This window comes from Belonocnema kinseyi, chromosome 6 (assembly GCF_010883055.1).
Source record: "Belonocnema kinseyi isolate 2016_QV_RU_SX_M_011 chromosome 6, B_treatae_v1, whole genome shotgun sequence".
Classification (NCBI taxonomy): Eukaryota; Metazoa; Arthropoda; class Insecta; order Hymenoptera; family Cynipidae; genus Belonocnema; species Belonocnema kinseyi.
Genome location: NC_046662.1, coordinates 120,688,044 through 120,707,688, shown reverse-complemented (window position 1 = coordinate 120,707,688; position 19,645 = coordinate 120,688,044). Strand labels below are relative to the sequence as shown.

Sequence of the window (19,645 nt, the reverse complement as noted above, 5' to 3'; positions counted from 1 at the left end):
GCGCATACTTTGAATAAAATATTTGTTATCATTCTCTTGAAATAAATGTGTTTTTTTCTTGAAAAAATACCGGTTTCATATGTATACACCTGGTATCATGCACGTTGTATGCGTAATGTGGCCAATATTATACAAGTAAATTGAGTCTTCTGAAAATATATTTAAAAAAAAACACACAAAAAAAACTTCTTTTTCATAATGATCACATTTTTATTAAAGGTAAAAATGCATCATACATGCATAAATGATACACAAACGAGGTCACTAGTACAGTTGGTCTGAATATGATGAAGTACCAACGACTTGCAGATTAATTATTGAAGCATTTTCTAGCTACCCGTAAATTTGTCGTAAGGATGTTGTAAGAATTTCGTAAAGAAATCGTCGAATTTTGTCCCAACTGGGTGCCTACCTTACAAAATTTTCCTTTGGAACCGTTCCAGTTCCACAAGAAATAAGATATTCAGCTGAATTTCTGTTCAAATAAAGAAAATGGAGTTAGAAACGGCTTTACAATAATAAATGTTTACAATTCCAAAAAAATTCCAACAAATTCAATTTTCTTTTTGAATAAAAAAGTTGATAATTGCATAAACTTTCCTTACTCCCTTTCCTTTATTTCAATAAAATTTCAGCTAAATATCTTATTTCGTGAGGAATTGGTACGGTACCGAAGAAAAATATTGGTAAGGTACCCTGCTTAAAATGCCGGATAGAATTCGATAAATCGGGATAGAATACGGATTTCTATTAGTTTCTTTCCGGAAACTTACACGATATTGGTGTCCTTTTTTACCCGGTTCTATCCGACAGTTGGCCGGTCAATGATATTTATTCGATCTGTTTTTATATCTGTTTCCATACGGAATTTTTTCGATCCGCATATTACCCCACTGGGTTCATTGTCGGATACTATCCGGAAACTTACACGGTATTTGTAACCTTTTTTATCCGATTTACAAAATTTCTTCCATGATTATAATCAGTAGTTTTAAGGCAAATTGAAAATTTTCGATAGACAGCTGTTTTCTGTAATATGGAAAAATATTCCAAACGTTCGAAAACAAAACAAAAGCAAATGAAATAAAGAATAAAGAAAGAAATAAGAAAAGAATAAAGAAAATGAAGTGCAAAAATGATTTAATAACCTCAATGGGCATTTTTACTCGGACAGAAAACCATTTTCGAAATTAGACAAAAACAGGGTTCTAATTTAAGTTCCCATATAGTTCCATATAGGGCCACATAAAATTTCATCGGAAGAATAATTTCATCTTTCGTTTCTGATGTTCGCTTCAAAGTCGCACAGAACCGGATAGAAAAACATTTTCGAAATTAGGTAAATAACATTCTTCTAATTTAAGTTTCGCCATAGTGCCAGATAGGGCCGCATAATATTTCGTCGGGCGAATAATTTAATTATTTTTTTCGGATGTTCGCTTCGAATCCGAATAGAACCGGACAGGAAAACGTTTTCGAAATTAGATAAAAAAAGGCTTCTAATTTAAGTTCCCATATAGTTCCATATAGAGCCACATAGGATTTCGTCGGGCGAATAATTTAATATTTTGTTTCCGATGTTCGCTTCGAAGTCATGTAGAACCGGATAGAAAAACATTTTCGAAACTAGACAACAACAGTCTTTTAACTTAAGTTTCGCCATAGGGCCATATAGAGCCGCATAAGATTTCGTCGGGCGAATGATACAATTTTTTTTCGATATTCGCTTCTAAGTCGTGTAGAACCGGATAGAAAAACGTTTTCGGAACTAGACAAGAACAGTCTTCTAAATTAAGTTTCGCCATAGTGTCATATAGAGCCGCATAAGATTTCGTCGGGCGAATAATTCAATTTTTCGTTTCCAATGTTTGCTTCGAAGCTGTATGGAACCTGAGAGAAACCCATTTTCGAAATGAGATAAAAACAGGCTTCTAATTTAAGTTCCCATATGGTTCTATATAGGGCCACATAGGATTTCGTCGGGAGAATAATTTAATCTTTTGTTTACGATGTTCGCTTCGAAGCCGTATAGAACCGGACAGAAAACCATCTTCGAAATTAGACAAAAACAGTCTTCTCATTTAAATTTCGCCATAGTTCCAGATAGGGCCGCATAAGATTTCGTCGGGCGAATGATTCAATTTTTTGTTTCCGATTTTCGTTTCGAAGCGGAATAGAACCAGACAGAAAACTATTTGCGTAATTAGATAAAAACAGGCTTCTAATTTATGTTCCGATATAGTTCCCTATAGAGCCACATAGGATTTCGTCTGGCGAATAATTTAATATTTTGTTTCTGATGTTCGCTTCAAAGTCGTACAGAAACGGATAGAAAACCATTTTGAGAAATTTAGACAAAAACTGTCTTTTAATTTAATTTTCACCATAGTTCCAGATAGGGCGGCATAAGGCTTAGTCGGGCGAATAATTAAATTTTTTGTTTCTGATGCTCGCTTCGAAGCCGAATAGAACCAGACAGAAAACTATTTTCGTAATTAGACAAAACCAGGCTTCTAATTTAAGTTCCGATATAGTTCCATATAGGGCCACATTAGATTTCATCTGCAGAATAATTTAATCTTTTGTTTCCGATGTTCGCTTCAAAGTCGTACACAACCGGATAGAAAAACATTTTCAAAATAAGACAAAAGCAATCTTCAAATTTAAGTTTCGCCATAGTGCAAGATAGAGCCGCATAAGATTTCGTCGGGCGAATGATTCAATTTTTTGTTTCCGATCTTCGCTTCGAAGCCGTATAGATCCCGACACAAAAACCATTTTCGAAAATAAATAAAAGCAGTCTTCTAATTTGAGTTTAGACATAGTTCCAGATAGGCCGGATAATATTTCGTCGGTCGAATAATTAAATCTTTTGTTGCCGATGTTCGCTTAGAAGCCGTATTGAACTGGGCAGAAACCCATTTTCTAATTTAGACAAAAACAGTCTTCTAATATAAGTTTCGATACTGTTCCAGATAAGGCCGCATAAGATTTCGTCGTGCGAATAATTCAATATTCTGTTTCCGATGTTCGGTTTGAAGTCGTATAGAACCGGATAGAAAACCATTTTAAAAATTAGACAAAAACAGTCTTCGAATTTAAGTTTCGCCATAGTACCATATAGAGCCGCATAAGATTTCGTCGGGCGAATAATTCAATTTTTCGTTTCCAATGTCTGCTTCGAAGCTTTATAGAACCGGAGAGAAACCCATTTTCGAAATGAGACAAAACCAGGGTTCTAATTTAAGTTCCCATATGGTTCTATATAGCGCCACATAGGATTTCGTCGGGAGAATAATTTAATCTTTTGTTTCCGATGTTCGCTTCGAAGCCGTATAGAACCGGACAGAAAACCATTTTCGAAATTAGACAAAAACAGTCTTCTAATTTAACTTTCGCCATAGTTCCAGATAGGGCCGCATAAAATTTCGTCGGACGAATGATTCAATTTTTTGTTTCTGATGTTCGTTTCGAAGCCAAATAGAACCAGACAGAAAACTATTTTTTGTAATTAGATAAAAACGGGCTTCGAATTTAAGTTCCGATATAGTTTCAAATAGGGACGCATAATATTCCTTTGGCCAAATAATTTAATTTTCTTTTTTCAATGTTAGCCTTAAAGTCGGATAGTCCAGACAGAAAAAGGTTTTTGTACTTAGAAGAAAACAGTCGGCTAACCTAAATTCCGACAAAGTTCCGGATAGGGCCAGATAATATGCTATTTTCCATACATCATCCGGATGAAAATTCATATAGGGCTGCTAGTTTTCCGCTTAAGATTACACGAACCGAAAGAGATACAGATAGGAACAGTCTAAAATCCGAACTGAGATATCCGCACTTTTATCCGGTTTTGTATCTGACTCTATCGGTTCCTTTCCGTAATTTTACGCAGGGTGTGCATCGATTATGTGTCACGTACCCTTTAGAGCTAGTAAATGGTTCAATAATAACTCTGCAAATCTTTGATACTTTATAATATTCTGACCAACTGCACTACTTACCTCGTTTATGCAATATTTATGCATTACGCCGCATTTTTACTTTCAATAAAAATGTGATCATTATAAAAAAGATATTTACTTTTATTGTTTTTTATTCTTAATACATTTTTAAAGGACTCAATATACTTGTGTAATTTTGGCCACATGACGCGTACGACGTTTATTACTGGTGCAGGATATTATTATAAATTATGGCCAATTAGGGCACGTCATTTTCGGCTGTCATTTAGCCTGTCGTTTTTCCTGTATTTTTTCCTGTTATCGCGAGAAAACTACAGGAATGACAGTGCTATTAGCGAGAATTCCGAGTTCCTTTTTTCGCCTACAAATTCAAAGGCTCTTTAATCAAGTTATTTCAAATTTGCCTTTCAATGTATTTTGGGAAGACCACTCTACAACATAGAATTCAACATACGATAGATATTTAAATTAAATGCGAATACATAACTTCTTAATTTATAATTAGTAACATAGCTGTAACACTGATTTCCTGATTTTTTGCAATAATTAAAATATAGAAACATACTTCCCTGCAAAAAATTCTATAACTAAAAGGCGCTTTAATATTGCTTCTGAACTTAGTTATACAAACAAACAAAAATATGCACGCGTGAAGAGTAAGTCCTATGGCCCTCACTGTTTATGTTTCTGTCATCAGGAAATTAGTCCATAGCCATTTGAAGGCAACCCCCGACAATTAACTGAAAGCGAGAGTTTGGTGTAATGAAAATACGACTATCCGGCAAAAGTTTCGTGTACCCTGAGAACACGGAGCGACCCAAGGACGACCGCCTTCTGCATTTTCCCCGCAAGTGTTTTAGCATATTGTTGACATAGAGGGATGCTTTTCAGGTTATTAACCAGCAAAACCTTGGCACCTTTAAGATCGCCGATGATAAGGACGATTAGTTTGACAGAATATTTCGTGTGCAATCGTTGCAACTCCCTTATAAGGTCTCTATACTTCTCTTTCTTTTTATTCTCCTTGGTTATGATGTTTTTGTCAGCTGGTGCTGAAAAGTCGATAACGAACATCCCAGTAGGCACAGAATTTTGCGACGTCTTTACGACATCGTTACATCTTTACGACAACTTTACGACATCCTATGTCCATGTCATTACAGTGTTTTTACAATACCTTAAAGACACCTTCAGAATACTCTAAGATGTAAAGTTCCAGTATATGCGGCACTTCTCATTCTCGACAATTGAATCGATTTCCCTAGGAGCATTTAGAGGAGCGATATTAAGGTTAATGCTGTAAAAGCGACAGAGATTGTAATAAAGCACTCTTAGTGCCTCATTGTGCTTTTAGATGTAGGTCGTTCCCGCATGAGTTGGACAACTAGATAGTATGTGAGCTAAATGCTCGGGGTGTGCATGGCACGCCCTGCAGCTATCATCGGGATTGTCTTGGCTCAAAATGTGGCGACGGTATGTTAAGGTGGAAATGACACCGACTTGGCATGCAAAAATGAAACCCTCTGTACCAGACATCAATCCGGGCGATTTAAGGAAAGCAAACGTTAGCTCACAAGACATTAACTGATCCTTCACATTTCTGTGGAAGATACCGTGCATCCTCTTATCGAGGAGTTGTTCACGAAATTTTTTCTCTTGTGCTTTCTTAATCCGGGCTTTCAGGAGTGAGTACTCGAAATAGATAAGACTTGATACATCATGCTCACCCCTAATACTGAAGTTAGGTCCGAGTGTTTCAGCAGCCTCCTCCGCCGCTTTGTACAGAAACGCTCCTTTGCCCACTTCTTCGTGCTTCCTAACCATTTTAAGAAGAGGGTCTCTTCCATTTGCGACCCTATGTACTGTACCCAGAATAATCCTGTTATGAAGACATTCAAGATTCAATATTCCGCGACCACCTTGATGGCGTGAGATGTAGAGTCGCGGAACAGAAGACTTAAGATGCAAGCATCCATGGAACGACTCAAAATGAATAGAGTATTACCGGGAGGGCAAGAAAGTTCGTTGCAGATACTTTGTTCCTCACTGACAATTCGGCAGACCAAATCTACCGGATAAGACGTTTGTATCTGCTTCGGAGAGTATCCTTTATAGATGACACGTCCTGAATGCGGCTCTGTGGCACGCCCAGGTAGGTATAAGTCTCTCCAGCGCAAAGGTGTATAGCGCTTCTATTGACGAGCTCAGTGTCTTCATAGATGCCATTAAGTTTCCCCCGCTTCAAATAAACCATAACGCATTTGTCTAACCAAAATTCCATTCCAATTTCCTTAGTATAGCGTTCGACAATCCCTAGAGCTAGGTGTAGTTGCTCTTTGTTTTTAGCATAGATGTTAAAATCGTACATGTAAAACACATGAGTGACCTTGTACTTTCGATCTGCAGGTTTCCCGCAAAAGTGCCCGTTGGAATGGTAAAGTGCTAGAGATAGTGGCAATAATGTGAGACAAAAGAGGAGTAGGCTCATAGTATCGCCCTGAAAGACACCTCTCTGAAAGGTGACCTTGTTAGTTGTCACACGATTTTCTCCAGATCATATATCAATTCTAGTTTTTCAAAGCGGCATCGATCTCTCTATGCACCTCACGATTTGCGGATGAACCTTAAAGCCTGGTCTATAATCGCCGCAAATAGCTCGTTGCGGCGCCGCAAGACTCAGCGATGCGGCATCGTAACGCAATCAAATGAACTGTTTTCTCGTCGTACTTTGACAGTAAAATATTTTTCGCCTCTACAATGGATCCCTCTAACCAAAAATTTGCTCTTTTGCAGTTTTTTTTCAATTTTAAATGCTTTTAAATGTTTCTCACATAACACACCAAACCAACAAAAAAAATCCAGACAAATTCAAAACAAAATCACTCGAACTCAGTGTCGACGTTGCCACAAACGTGTGGTTGTACGAGGCTATTTGATGAAACGCTCTGATTGGTCCTCTGACATTCGATGCGAGATCACGCAAGACGGATGCGACGCGAAAAGTTGAGTTGAACCAGCTTTTCGCCCTCGGTAACTTGCGGACGCAATAAGCTGTTTGCGACGATTGTAGACCAGGCTTTAAGCTTTCCAAAAGACAGCTGATAAGCCTATGGGAGGTAGAATGAGCAGATTCTCCCGATATCCCGCTACGTCTTTCTTTGAGCCTCGTTGTTTATACATTTCTTGCCACACTGATTCAATTGCATGAATAATCCTATCATTTAGGATAGCTGTGAATATCTTATACAGTGTATTCAGACAAGTGATTGACCTGTAATTCTTCGGGTCAGCTAAGTTGCCTATTTTCGGCAGGAGTATTGTGCGCCCTTCCACTAACCACTCCGGAATTGGCTCTTCCGACTTTAAATATGAGGTGAAAATACGGGCCAAATGCTGATGGGCTAAAGGAAACTTCTTTCACCAGAAGGTCTGGATACACTCTGGTCTCGGAGCGAAATAGTTCTTTATCCCTCTTAATACTTTTTTAACCTCCTCGGTAGTGATGGGTGGGCATTTTTCATCAGGTGTTATGAGGGCATCGCACAGCTCCTTGAAGCTATTTTTATTTTCTGAGTCTTCGTCCAGTCTATGTTGCACTTCGTAGACTTCTCTCCAAAAAAAGAATTATATTATTTATATTATTTAATTATTATTATTTATTTTTTATTAAAATAAAAGACCTGTCTAGAAACTAGTTGATCTGAGCGTTACATCCCAGTCTAGCCATTGGACAGCCAGCCTGTGGTGCGCCAGTGGCCTACTATTTGTTTTTTCGTATTTAAAAAATAATATGTGTGTGTATGGAAACGATCAAATTAGTCGAATCGTTTGAGCTGAGCGAAACCAAAATTTTTGGTTAACATCCGAAGAAAGTAAAGTAAACATTTTTTTTAATTTGTTAATATCTTCAGTTCTCTTTCTTTATTGGAAATTTCAAAATTTTGAATATTCCATTAAATTTTCCGATTGCTTCAAAAATTATGTCGAATTTTTTTCATGTACAATTTTTGCTAACGAATATCAATAACAAATTATAAATTGAAAAAAAAAAATTTTTCGCGAAATGTACAATTTTTAGAAAATCCTATCCTAAAATTGTTTCAGCTTGAATCAAAGAAACATACTTTTATTTTTTTTCGGGAAAAATTTTTTAGTGAAGTTCGCAGCGTTAAAAAATGGTCAATTTTATATTTTTTTTTAGCGTTTTTGACTACTTGCTAAGACTACTGTTTGAGACGCAAAAAATGATTGTGCCATTACGGCGAAACGATATTTTCGTAGGAATAAGCTTATGGAATCAATTTATATACATATCCCCGATATTGGTGGGGGGGGGGGGTTAATGCGTAGGGGGTTAATATTCAATGTTATCCCGTTTTTCAGCGAATAGCTTGTAAAGACTTTAGGAAATAATTTTTTACTTTTATTTCAGTTAAAATTTTGTTTTTCTGGATAAAATTTTGATTAGTCTGACAAAATGAATTAAAAAGTAAGATTAAATTGATCTCAATGGACAGATCATTATGATCTCGAGAGTCAAATGATCGTTAGAGCAAAATGCTCTGCAACAAAATTGATCCTTTTTTTCTACTGTGAACATCTCTCTGCATAATTAGCAATACAATACGAATAAAATAAGAGTTTTCAAATATATCCCCCATGAGTCTGTTTTATCCGGTCTAAAAATCCACCTTGTCCCGTGAGAATCTATATTCAATTAACTATTTGTTTCAGGTCTTTTTAATTTATATGTACACACACACACAATAATTAATAATGTTAATAATGTGTGTGTGTGTGTGTTGTCATCGACGAGTCGTGTTTTCTCCATGGCAAAAAAGGGGTGGGGGCTGACATTAAAATATTTAAAATTCCAAATTTTTCTTTTACGCTTTGTAATAAAACTCTTGTTGCAATACAAAACAAAATTTTTACCAGTCATTTAAATATTCAGTCCTTCCACCTAATCCTAATTATTCCATTATTTGGTTTTGTCTCTTGTGTAAGATATCTCTTTTGTTTAAATTAATTTGTTTTAACTTGAGACGAGTTAAAGTTAAAGATTTGAGGAAAAACTGCAACTTTCTAGCACTTATCTAAAAAAGATATTTATAAACAATATTAAATTTTAGGCAATAATTATTTGTTTAAATAATTATTTTGGCTAAATATAATTAATTATTAAGTCACTCATAGTGAAGAATGGACAATGAGTTAAAAATTTCATAAAAACTGCAACATTCTATAATTAAGCTAAGAGAATATTATTAATAATGATAATAAATTATTAAAGTAATTATTTTTGTTAACTTGAATTAATTATTACCCCACTTCAATTGAGAATTGGACAAAAATAAAAAAAATTCAGAAAACCCCACATCTTCCTAACATTATTCAAATGGAATATTAATGATAATTATAATAAATTATTTAAACAATTGATTTTCTAGACGACAATTAATTACCTAATTTTAATTAAAAATTGGTCCAAAAGTGAAATATTCTTCAAAAACTGCAATTTTCTAGGATTATTCTAAGAGAATATCATTAACACGATTAATAAATTGTTTAAACAATCGTTATTGTTAAATACCATTTTTTTAAAGTGAATTTATTTTTATGTGGATTCGAACAAATTTCCGACTAAATACAAATACCAAATCAAATACAAGAGAGGTTATAGACAAATGCACAATTTTTTAATTATTTTACCCAACGGTTAATATAATATTCAGTTTTATTAAAATTTTTGTTTTTAAATAGAATGTATCAAGTTCTTACAATTTTTTTTGGACTTTCGAATCATGTATCAAATATTTAACAAAAAAAGTAACGGCAAGGAAACGCGTTACTTTCAGACGGTAACGTGCTAAACACTGCCTTCTTGTCAAGATGTGAAAATTCTCTCGACAGCTATTTATAGTACACAAAAATACGGAAAATTTACAATCTATAGAATTATATTAGTAAGTTTTTGAAGTTTATTTATAAAAATTGAAAATTTAAATTTCGATCGCACAAAATCTAACTAAAAGGCAATAACTCTATTTAATGGTCCAACAAAGCAAGATCTACAAATTTGTTACGAATATTTTTTTGATAGGAAAGGTAGTTTTTGTTATAGTATGAAAAAAAAATGAATAGACAAAATTCATTCATCCAAAAAGGATCTACATGTTTGTTATGATTTATTTTTAGATAGAACGAATAGATTTTGTTTAATCATAAAAACCAGATTAAAATTTTAAAAATTATAAAAACAAAGGTAATAAGAGTAAGTATGTTGAAATTTCCATGCATATTCTGAATTGTAGTAATATACATTTATCCAAATGATACATCTTTCAGTGTAGTTGAAAAATAAAATTTGTACATCATTGTGCAATATGTGAATAAGCAAACACAGGCAGAGGTACATAAAAAATGTATTATATTTTATATGAAATTGTTGAGCATAATGTACAAAAGTTGTTGTTGAAACTGCGCTGAAACGTACGAGCGAAGCTATTAAAAAAAAAGAATTCACAATAAAAAAATCACAGCGGTGGATGTTTTGAGCTTTAATTTGAAAACGACTATGCAAGAATGTCGGAAAAATACAAAGACCGAGCGCTTAGAGCGAGGTTACTACATAATCGAGCACGAAGCGCGAGAATCAACAATCGCCTGCCCTAGGCGGAGTGAAACTTGGGACCGGGGCAATCCGCGCGCGATGAGCATGCACCCGCTCAGCGGGAACACTTTTTTTTCTTATTTTTTTATAGTCAAGTCTGGCCCAGATTTGGGACTGGTCTGTTCTGTGATCCATAGTATAAAAGATCTCAAGTATTCATTAGCTACATTTTGTCATCGTTCTCGAAAAACTGTCAGGGTGCCGAAAATTATACAAAATAAAAACTTAACCCTATTAAGAATCAAGTTGTAGTATTTTCAAAATAAAAAAGTAATAGAACGAAAATAAAAATTGTAAGTAAAACGCAGGGTATGAAAAAAGTCAGGAGAGCAAAAACGTTGTTTTCCGAAACCAATATGAGATTATCGTAACAACACTATAAAAAAACATTTTATTTCTCAACAAACGTCATAAGCTAAGCAGAAAAGAAATGAACAAAAATTGTTCCTAAAAAAGGAGCTACAAATTTGTAATTAATAATTTTTAATGGGATACGTAGTTTTTTGTTTTAATGGAAAAAAATGGAAAAGTAAAAAATTATATTCCTCGAAAAACGACACAAAGTAGAAAAAGCGTTAATACTAGTTTATACATAGCACTACTAGATTTCCTTTTATTTATAAAAAATAAGTGTAAAACTCGAAAAAATTAACTTTTTGAAAAAACGACACGAAGGATGAAATAAAAAATGAGGATCAATTGCTGTCTACAGAATTCTTCTTTTCGTTTATGAAAATTAACCGTTTGGTTGGAAATGCAATATATTTTTTGTAATTAGCCTTTAATAATTAATCCTATTAGTAAAATTCGACCGTTATTGATTTATAACTAAAATATTTTTCGCTTTATAAATTAACTATTTTATATTTTCTTAGACAATTCAAAAATTCGTTAGTTAGCTAGAAAGGTTTTCAGTTAAAAATTCATGTTTTTTATGGAAAATTCAACTGTTTTTTTGTTGAAAAGATCGTATTTTTGGCTTGATTTTACTATTTCGTTTAAGTAATTAGTTGCAGGAAAATTCGTCTTGTTTGGTTGAAAGTTCAATTATTTTGGCTAAATCCAATTATTTAGTCTGAAATTAATTTTGATTATAAAAGATGCAACAATTTAATTGAAAGATAATATTTTTTAGCTTGAAATTCATGTTTTTCAGGTAGCTAAAGTCAACTGTATTTCATATTAAATTTAATACGGACTTGGTTAGGTGGAGTGGAAGTGTGCGAATGTGTGTCCATATCGACGGAAGTATTTATAAAGAATTACGGTTATTGTATGATATTATATGGTGTGAGTGGTTATTATTAAGTGCAATAAAAGTAGGCTGATAAGTGAGATTAAAAAGTGACGTTTAAAAAGGTATTTGTATTTTGTTATTGGCGATATACGTAAGGGGTTAAAATTTATGGGTTAGATCGAAAAAGTATTAAAATGGCAGAAAACGAGGGAAACACGGAACTGGTTACGAAGTTAGGTGTAACAGCAGCAGATGGCGCGAAGTGTAATAAAAATACCGATATCGATAGAGACAAGACTGACAAAACTGAAACAACTGAAAATAACCTAGATAAGACAGACGAGACGAAGAAACGGGGTAGAGGGAGACCACCAAAAGAAGAAAAACTAGTAAGAGAAGCTCAAAATAACAAAAAGATAGACGAGATATTCAAGGTTTCGGAAAAAAACAGGAACACAATCAACGATACAGAATACAATAAATGCACCAAGTACAGAGCAGGCAAAACAGGAAGAGAAAAATTTAGAAAAGGAGAAAAACAAATTTGATTTCCCAAATTCAGTGTTAGAAGGTGGGAATTGGGAAACAGCTTTAAAGTATTTCTGGCATCACATGCAGGACATAAAATTTGAAAACCGTCAAATGAAATTACAATTAGAGAAGGAAAAGGACAATCGCGAAAAAGAAATAAGACATTTAAACGAAGAATTGAAAAGGAAAACAGAAGAATGGGAAAAAGAAAAAACAGTTTTAAGAAGTAAATTAAATGCAATTAACTCCATCGTTGGGATCAAAGAGAACAGCCAGATTATAGAGGAAACAATTAAGGCAAAAGTAGTGGAGATTGAAAATAAAATAAGGAAAGAAAGTGACTCAATTCAAACGGGAAACTCGGTGGTCAATAGGGGAAAGGAGGAGTACACATACAATAGAGACTTTTTGGAAATAAAAAGAGCATTTGAAGCGCAGGAGAAAAGGGAAAGGGAAAACAATGTAGTGATAAAGAAGACTGCACGCAAAAGGAACTGACAAAAAAGCAGAGGTAAAGGCGTTTTTTAAAAATGAACTAGACATAGAAGTAGAAATAATATGGGCAACAGCAGCAGGATTTAGTAAAAAGAAAACAGTAATTGCGAAAATAGGTAGCTGGGAAGAAAAGCTATCGATCATGGAAAGGAAAAAGTATTAAGTGGTAACAAGATTTTTATTGATCATGATCTCACCAGAGAAGAAAGGAGAATACAAAGGAAAATAGTAGAAATAGCCAGGACTGAAAGAGAACAGGGTAAGGAGGTAAAGTTAGGATACCAAAAATTGAGGGTTAATCAAGTTTGGATAAGTTGGAGGGACCTGGAGATGAGTCAAAGAAGGGAAGATACAAATTTTCAGTAATCCCAACGACCTTGAACCAAGAAAAAAGAAAGGGTGCGAGAGCAGGGGGTGCAAATTTCTTTTTTGGAATGTAGCTCGTGTTAGGAACAAAGACAGGGACTTCTGGAATTTTATATGGATTGGGCGAGATTCAGGCAACTGTTATCTAAGGGATTTAATTGGATGTGTCAATTTGCCAAGAGAGAAAACAAGAAAGGAAGAGCAAGTGGAGGTATCATTACAGGAACCAGGAGAGAAATAATTGAAATAGAAGGAGCAGCAAAAGAATTTAAAGGGGCTCTGGGCAGCAAAATTACTCTAGGAAATGAAACCTGGAATATATGGACAATATACTGCAAAGACAAGATTAAAGAGTTGACAGCTAGGCTGGATGATGAAATAGAGGATAAAGGGAATGAAAATTTGCTAATCGGAGGAGACTTTAATGCAAGGACGTGTACAAAGGGAGCAATTTACAGAGGACCACAAGAGAAAGAAGTAAAAAGAGCATCTAAGGAAAAAGTAGCCAATACGGAAGGAGATCAGCTAATGAAGTTAGTAGAAAGTAAAGGATGGTGTATATTAAATGGGAACTTAGAAGGTGACAATCAAGGAGAATTTACATACGTGGGTAACTCGGGTAAGAAGAGGGGAAAGGGGTCATCAGTAATTGATTACACTATAACTAACTATGAAGGTTTGGTTAAGATAGAAGATTTTAAAATAATTGATAGAATAGAATCAGATCATCAGCCAATGAGGTGTATATTAAAAACGGAACTTGTCAGAGCGAACCGATGTTGTCAACAGATACCAGAAAAAGAGATTGTGGTATGGGACAATGAAATTAAGATCGATTATAATGTAAAAATGAGTGCTGGCGTTTACTCAGAAAATGATCTAATGGAAGAATGGAATACTTTCGCAAACAAAGTGAATAGCGCCATGAAAAAGAAAAAGGTTAAGTCGATCAGATTTGAATTAGGGCATAAAATTTGGTGGGATAAGGAATGTTCACGAAAAAAGAGGAAGGTAAAGAAGTTATACAAGAAATGGAAAGATAATAAAGGTTCGTGGGAAGCTTACGCTCATAAAAGATCAGAGTTCAGGAAAATGTGCGAAGATAAGGAAAAGAAAAGAAAGGATGACGAATTAGAAGAGATAAAAAATGCAAAAACGGAGAAAGATATTTGGAAGTATATAAATAAACAAAGGAAGAAAAAGAATAGCATTAGTAGTGAAATAAAGATGAAGGACTGGAAAAATCACTTCATGGACCACTCAGAAGGAACAGAAGCTCATTATACAACACAAGGGAAAAGGAATAACCTACAGGAAGATGAATCCGACCTTAGCGACGAAGAAATTAATGACCAAGTTAAGAAAATGAGAATGAAGAAAGCACCAGGAGAAGATGAAATACCGAGTAAAGCATGGGTATATTTAGAAGGGGATGGCAAAAGGAAACTTTTTGAACTGATAAGAAGAGTGTGGAATGGAGAAGGCTTCCCGAATAGTTGGAGGAAAGGGATTATTACGCCGATATTCAAGAAAGGAGAAACAGAGGATCTGAAAAACTATAGACCGATCACTCTGCTTAACACGGCGTACAAAGTGTATGCCATGATATTAAACGAAAGATTAGTGAAGGATTTGGAAGAGAAGAAAATATTACCGGACACACAGGCAGGATTTAGAAAAAATAGAGGAACAATAGACAATATATACATACTGCGTGTGTGCGGTTTGGTCCGGGACCCTAACAATAATTGACTTCAACTTTTCGGCAATCGAACTCAATAAACGAGCGAGATCATCTGTCTTTTGTGTGAGTTATGTGCAGACGTGAATATCGTTTGGGGTAGCGCATTATCCCAGTGGGCAGTTTAAGTTCAAGAATTGTTTCAGTAATTTATCGAACAGATAGCAAAAGTGTTTAAAAACACTACTAAAATTAATTATTGAAATTCAGATTTATTCTAAATAATAAGAAATGTTTATAAATATTTAAAAATGAGGAAATAATACTTACAATATAGCTATTCCTTCTACAGCGGAGCAATTAGAGCTGTAGAGTGAATAACGATATTGCAAGTATTATTTCCTTATTTTTGAGTATTTATAAACATTTTGAATTATTTATAATAAATCTGAATTTTAATAATCAATTCCCTACCGAAAAGAATCTTTGATTATATACTAAAAATTCTTTAGGTCAAAGAATCTCAAAGAAATTCTCCGCAGGCACTCAGGTAGATATTTTTAAAGATCCAAGAAGCTCGTTTAAATGGTCTGAAGGCTTTAAAATATCCTTTCCGGAATTGAAATAAGAATACGATCATAAATAACGAGCAGAGGCTATCTCAATAGAGTAGCCGACACTCAAGGGTCCTTTGTTAAGCTTTCGGATTAAAATTTAGAAGTAGATTTTTTTTAATTTCATAATTAAGAGCCTAAAACATAATAATTCAGAATCTATGGGTTTCGATGACTTCAGATATCTAACTTCTTTTTTTAATGCTTAAAATTGGAATTATTAGAACGCTTCTCGTAAATGGAATGAGATACGCCAAAAAAGACAACATTTTTGAATTCAACTAGAAAATTGTATATCAGTATATATAAGTTATAATTATAAATAAGTATAATGAGAAAATTCATCAATTAAAAAAAAGTGTTAATAATTTGAAGAGAAATTTAAAAAGGGAGAGCGGATTAGTCACGACCAATTACTGTAAATAACTCTGCCCGCGCGGTACGTGACGAATACAAAGGAACATTATATGAACGTCGCACCACTCTTAAAACGACCACTAAAAGGATCTTGAAAAGGACCCAAATCTCTCAAGCTATTCCCGAGACTATTTTGTTTCAAATCGACTTTGTTTATAGACTCAAATTGGCCAAGCTATTTTGCTAAAGAAAACTCGAAGATTTCTTTCGGTAGGGTTTCACTAGTATTTTTTAAGATGTTTGTCATTTCACCGATTCCTCTCATTTCTTTTACTTCTTATATTCAAATAATTATGTTTTTTTAAGAAAAAGCAAAAGTAGCTTATATTCCTTTAAATTTGACTATTCTTCTTTTAAAATCCATTTTTTCATTTGAAATCGGCCATATTGTTGAGAAACTACGTTATTTTTTAATAAAAAAACGGATTTTCTTTCTTACATATACATATATTTTTCAATAATTCAATTCTTTTCATACAATTTTTAATATTTTTACAAAAAAAATTGTATTCCAAGGATATGCGATAAAGCACAAGAATGCAAGTTTTATACTACGAAAATTAACATAACACTTATGTCTTACCTGTAAATTTCTTACTCCTACACAACGTCAGTTTGCTTTAAAAGCATAGCACATTAGGACTTCAATATATTTTAATAGTGCAATATTACTAGTACATAAAATAAAATTGAAACACAGCAGTAAAACGTAAATAAATATTTCCTTTTTGAACTTGGATCTGGTGAGGCAAATCCTACTAAATTCCACAAGAATAATATGTAAAACGTCGAGCTTGGGTAAGCTCAAAAAGTATTATAAGAAGAACCCACTCTCGGAAAACTTGGACGCGTCCATTCGGATTTAGTTAATTTGCATCGCTCGTAGCGCCTCTTGCGAAAAAATTAGAACCCCTTGAATTTTTGCAATACGGCTGTAGAAAAAACATTTCAGGTTGGGGAGTACCGTGGGAAAAAATTAATTTCGAGCGCCAGAAGTTGGAAGGTAAAAATAACTAGGAGAATATTATCGACAGAAATGTCTAGTGATTTGACGCATTACGCAAAACGCAACGCAATTCTGAAATCACGGGACGCCATTCTTAGAGCCCTTTCACACGATTGCAGATCCGCAAGTTGCGGAAATGCGCAAGTAATCAGTTGTGAAAATAGAAACTTTTTCGTCAGCGGAAAAATCTCCAATTGGCGGTAATTTGAATGTTCGGTTTTATTTTAATAGAAGACTTAATGGTTTTTAAATAATAGGCAAATGTATGCAGCTAAAAATTAAATAAAAATTGCAATGTTTTGATGAAAAGAAATAATTACATTCCAAATCAGCTGTTTTATCTCTAAGTTCTGTGTTCAACAGTTTGGGTGTTACTTATTGTGTATCGCTTTTTCAACAAAGTAATATTTTTGTGCACAGGTCATAATAGTGTTTTTGACATTCGTAACATAATAATATTATGCCTTTGCAACAAATAGTCTGTATAAGTTTTACGGCATTTCTTTATGAAAGCGTAGCCAGTAGATTTTATGTACTTTAGAGGTTATGCCGACTACGCTTTCGTAAATCCATACCGTAGGACGTACACAGGCTATTCTCTGCAAAGGCATAATATTATTATGTTAACAAATATCAAAAACACTAACCACCTGTGCACAAAAATATTATTTTGTTGAATAAGCGATATAAAATAGTAAACACCCAAACTGATGAACACAGAACTCAGATGGATAAATCAGCTGATTTGGCATGTGTTTGTTTCTTTTCATCAAAACATAGAAAAATGCATTTGATAAATTCATCGCCGTTATTCTTCTATAATTATCTTTAACTGCATACATTTGCCTATCATTTACAAAACATTAAATTTTATATTAAAATAAAATCGAATATTCAAATTACCGCTATTTGGAGATTTTTCCGCTGACCGAAAAATCACTATTTTCACAACTGATGACTTGCGCATGTCCGCAACTTGCGGATCTGCAATCGTATGAAGGAGCCCTTACGCGTGTTTAATTGTTTCATATTCCAGTGTTTTGGTGGTTCAATGCAGTTCAATTTTTACTGAAACACTGGTGTGTGAATTAATGAAATAACGGCTACAGTTGGTATCAGTGGATAACACGTAAATGTACGCACTGATACCAACGTACGTCGAAGTACGTGCAATTCTTAAGACACATTCCTCAGGATGCTTTGAGCTGAAAAAGACGTTGGAAGACAGATCTAGAAAATTTTGGAAGAATTTTGTTAAAAATTGGACTTTTCCATAAAAAATGTAGGATAATTTTTCACAGAGCTCGAATTTGAATATTTCAATGAAATCAAATTTCACATAGGGTTCCATCTAGGTTCTAGACCAATCACATATACCCTAAGCCTAAACGAATAAAGTAACTAAAAATTAATCCCATGTAAAATATTAATTCCATGATTAATTTAGAATTCATGCTCCGTGAAAGGGTACCCTTGTCTTCTTGTTTTAAAACAATTTTTTTAGTTGAAAATTGAACTATTTCATTTTTTGTTCTAAATTTATTTTTATCAGTTAAAAAATTTACTATTAAGTATAATTATTGATAATTCAGAACCATATGATTCATAACCATACGTAACCAAAACTGAACCGTAATTAAAATATTGCATTTCTTTCTTTTGAAACTGAAGGACCACTTCTTTAAGTTCATTTTCTGCATGAACTACGAGTTTTTATTTTTAATTTGTATTGAAACGCTAATTTTCATTTATTAAATTTAAATTTTCGCAAAACTCGGACAACGAACAGATCGCGCAAGCTGGTGAGTAACAAACTCTCTTATTTACGCGTTCCAATTTTCTGATTGGTCAAAATTCGCTGTATTTAGCGTTGGCGTATGCCTCCTAAGATGTCTCAGATTCATTGTGCCCAAAATATTTATTTTATTTTATCACTTAATTACTTATTAAATTTAGAAAATAACAAAAGGACTTGCAAATTGGAAAATTGGGACTTTAAACACGTATTCCTTTAATTTAAATGAATTTCTCACTACCAGAATATGGAGTTATATTCCGGAAATGATTGTATTCATTCTCCTATTGGTTGTGCCTTCCACTTCGCCCCTACCACCTCGGGACCGGCCTGCGAAGTTTGAACCAAAACGTCTTCAGACAAAGAGGAAGATTTGGTCTTAGCATCGCCGGCTGGCTTGCAAATCTGAGACAATCAGAAGATCAGAATCCTGGTGGTGGAACAACAGGGAAACATCAAACTGGTGAGTACATTCTTTGTTCCGTCGTCACACATTATTTGTCAGGCAAAGCAAGCCCAACACGAATCTTGTCGCGCGAAAGTCTGAAATTCAAATCTATCGGAAGAAAGAGAGAGAGTGAGAATGGATCGCATATGTGAGAAAAGAGCATCGACTCAACTCGTTGCGCGGGCAGTGTTCCCAGATTTGAAACGACGTTCACTCTAATACTATCACAAGTCTTGTCCGTGTAATATATAATGGGAGACGATGTACATGACTGGGTTGCGCGCGCAACCCATTTCTCCTCTTCTGAATTTGAAAACTCGAAGGTGCACGATTGCCGGTCGCAACACTTCGGCGGTTCTGTTTAATCTCTATCTGCTAACTGCTTTGAAATAAAATCAAGAGTTTGGGATTTTAATA

General features: G+C 34.2%; 1 long non-coding RNA gene across 1 annotated transcript in view; it reads left to right on the top strand.

The window, feature by feature from the left end:
* Positions 1-19,645, top strand: part of LOC117174064 — an 87,364-nt gene that overhangs the window by 37,086 nt on the left and 30,633 nt on the right. The window contains exon 2 of the long non-coding RNA XR_004467248.1: positions 19,025-19,243. This is a non-coding gene — a long non-coding RNA (uncharacterized LOC117174064). The remainder of the gene's footprint in view (positions 1-19,024; positions 19,244-19,645) is intronic.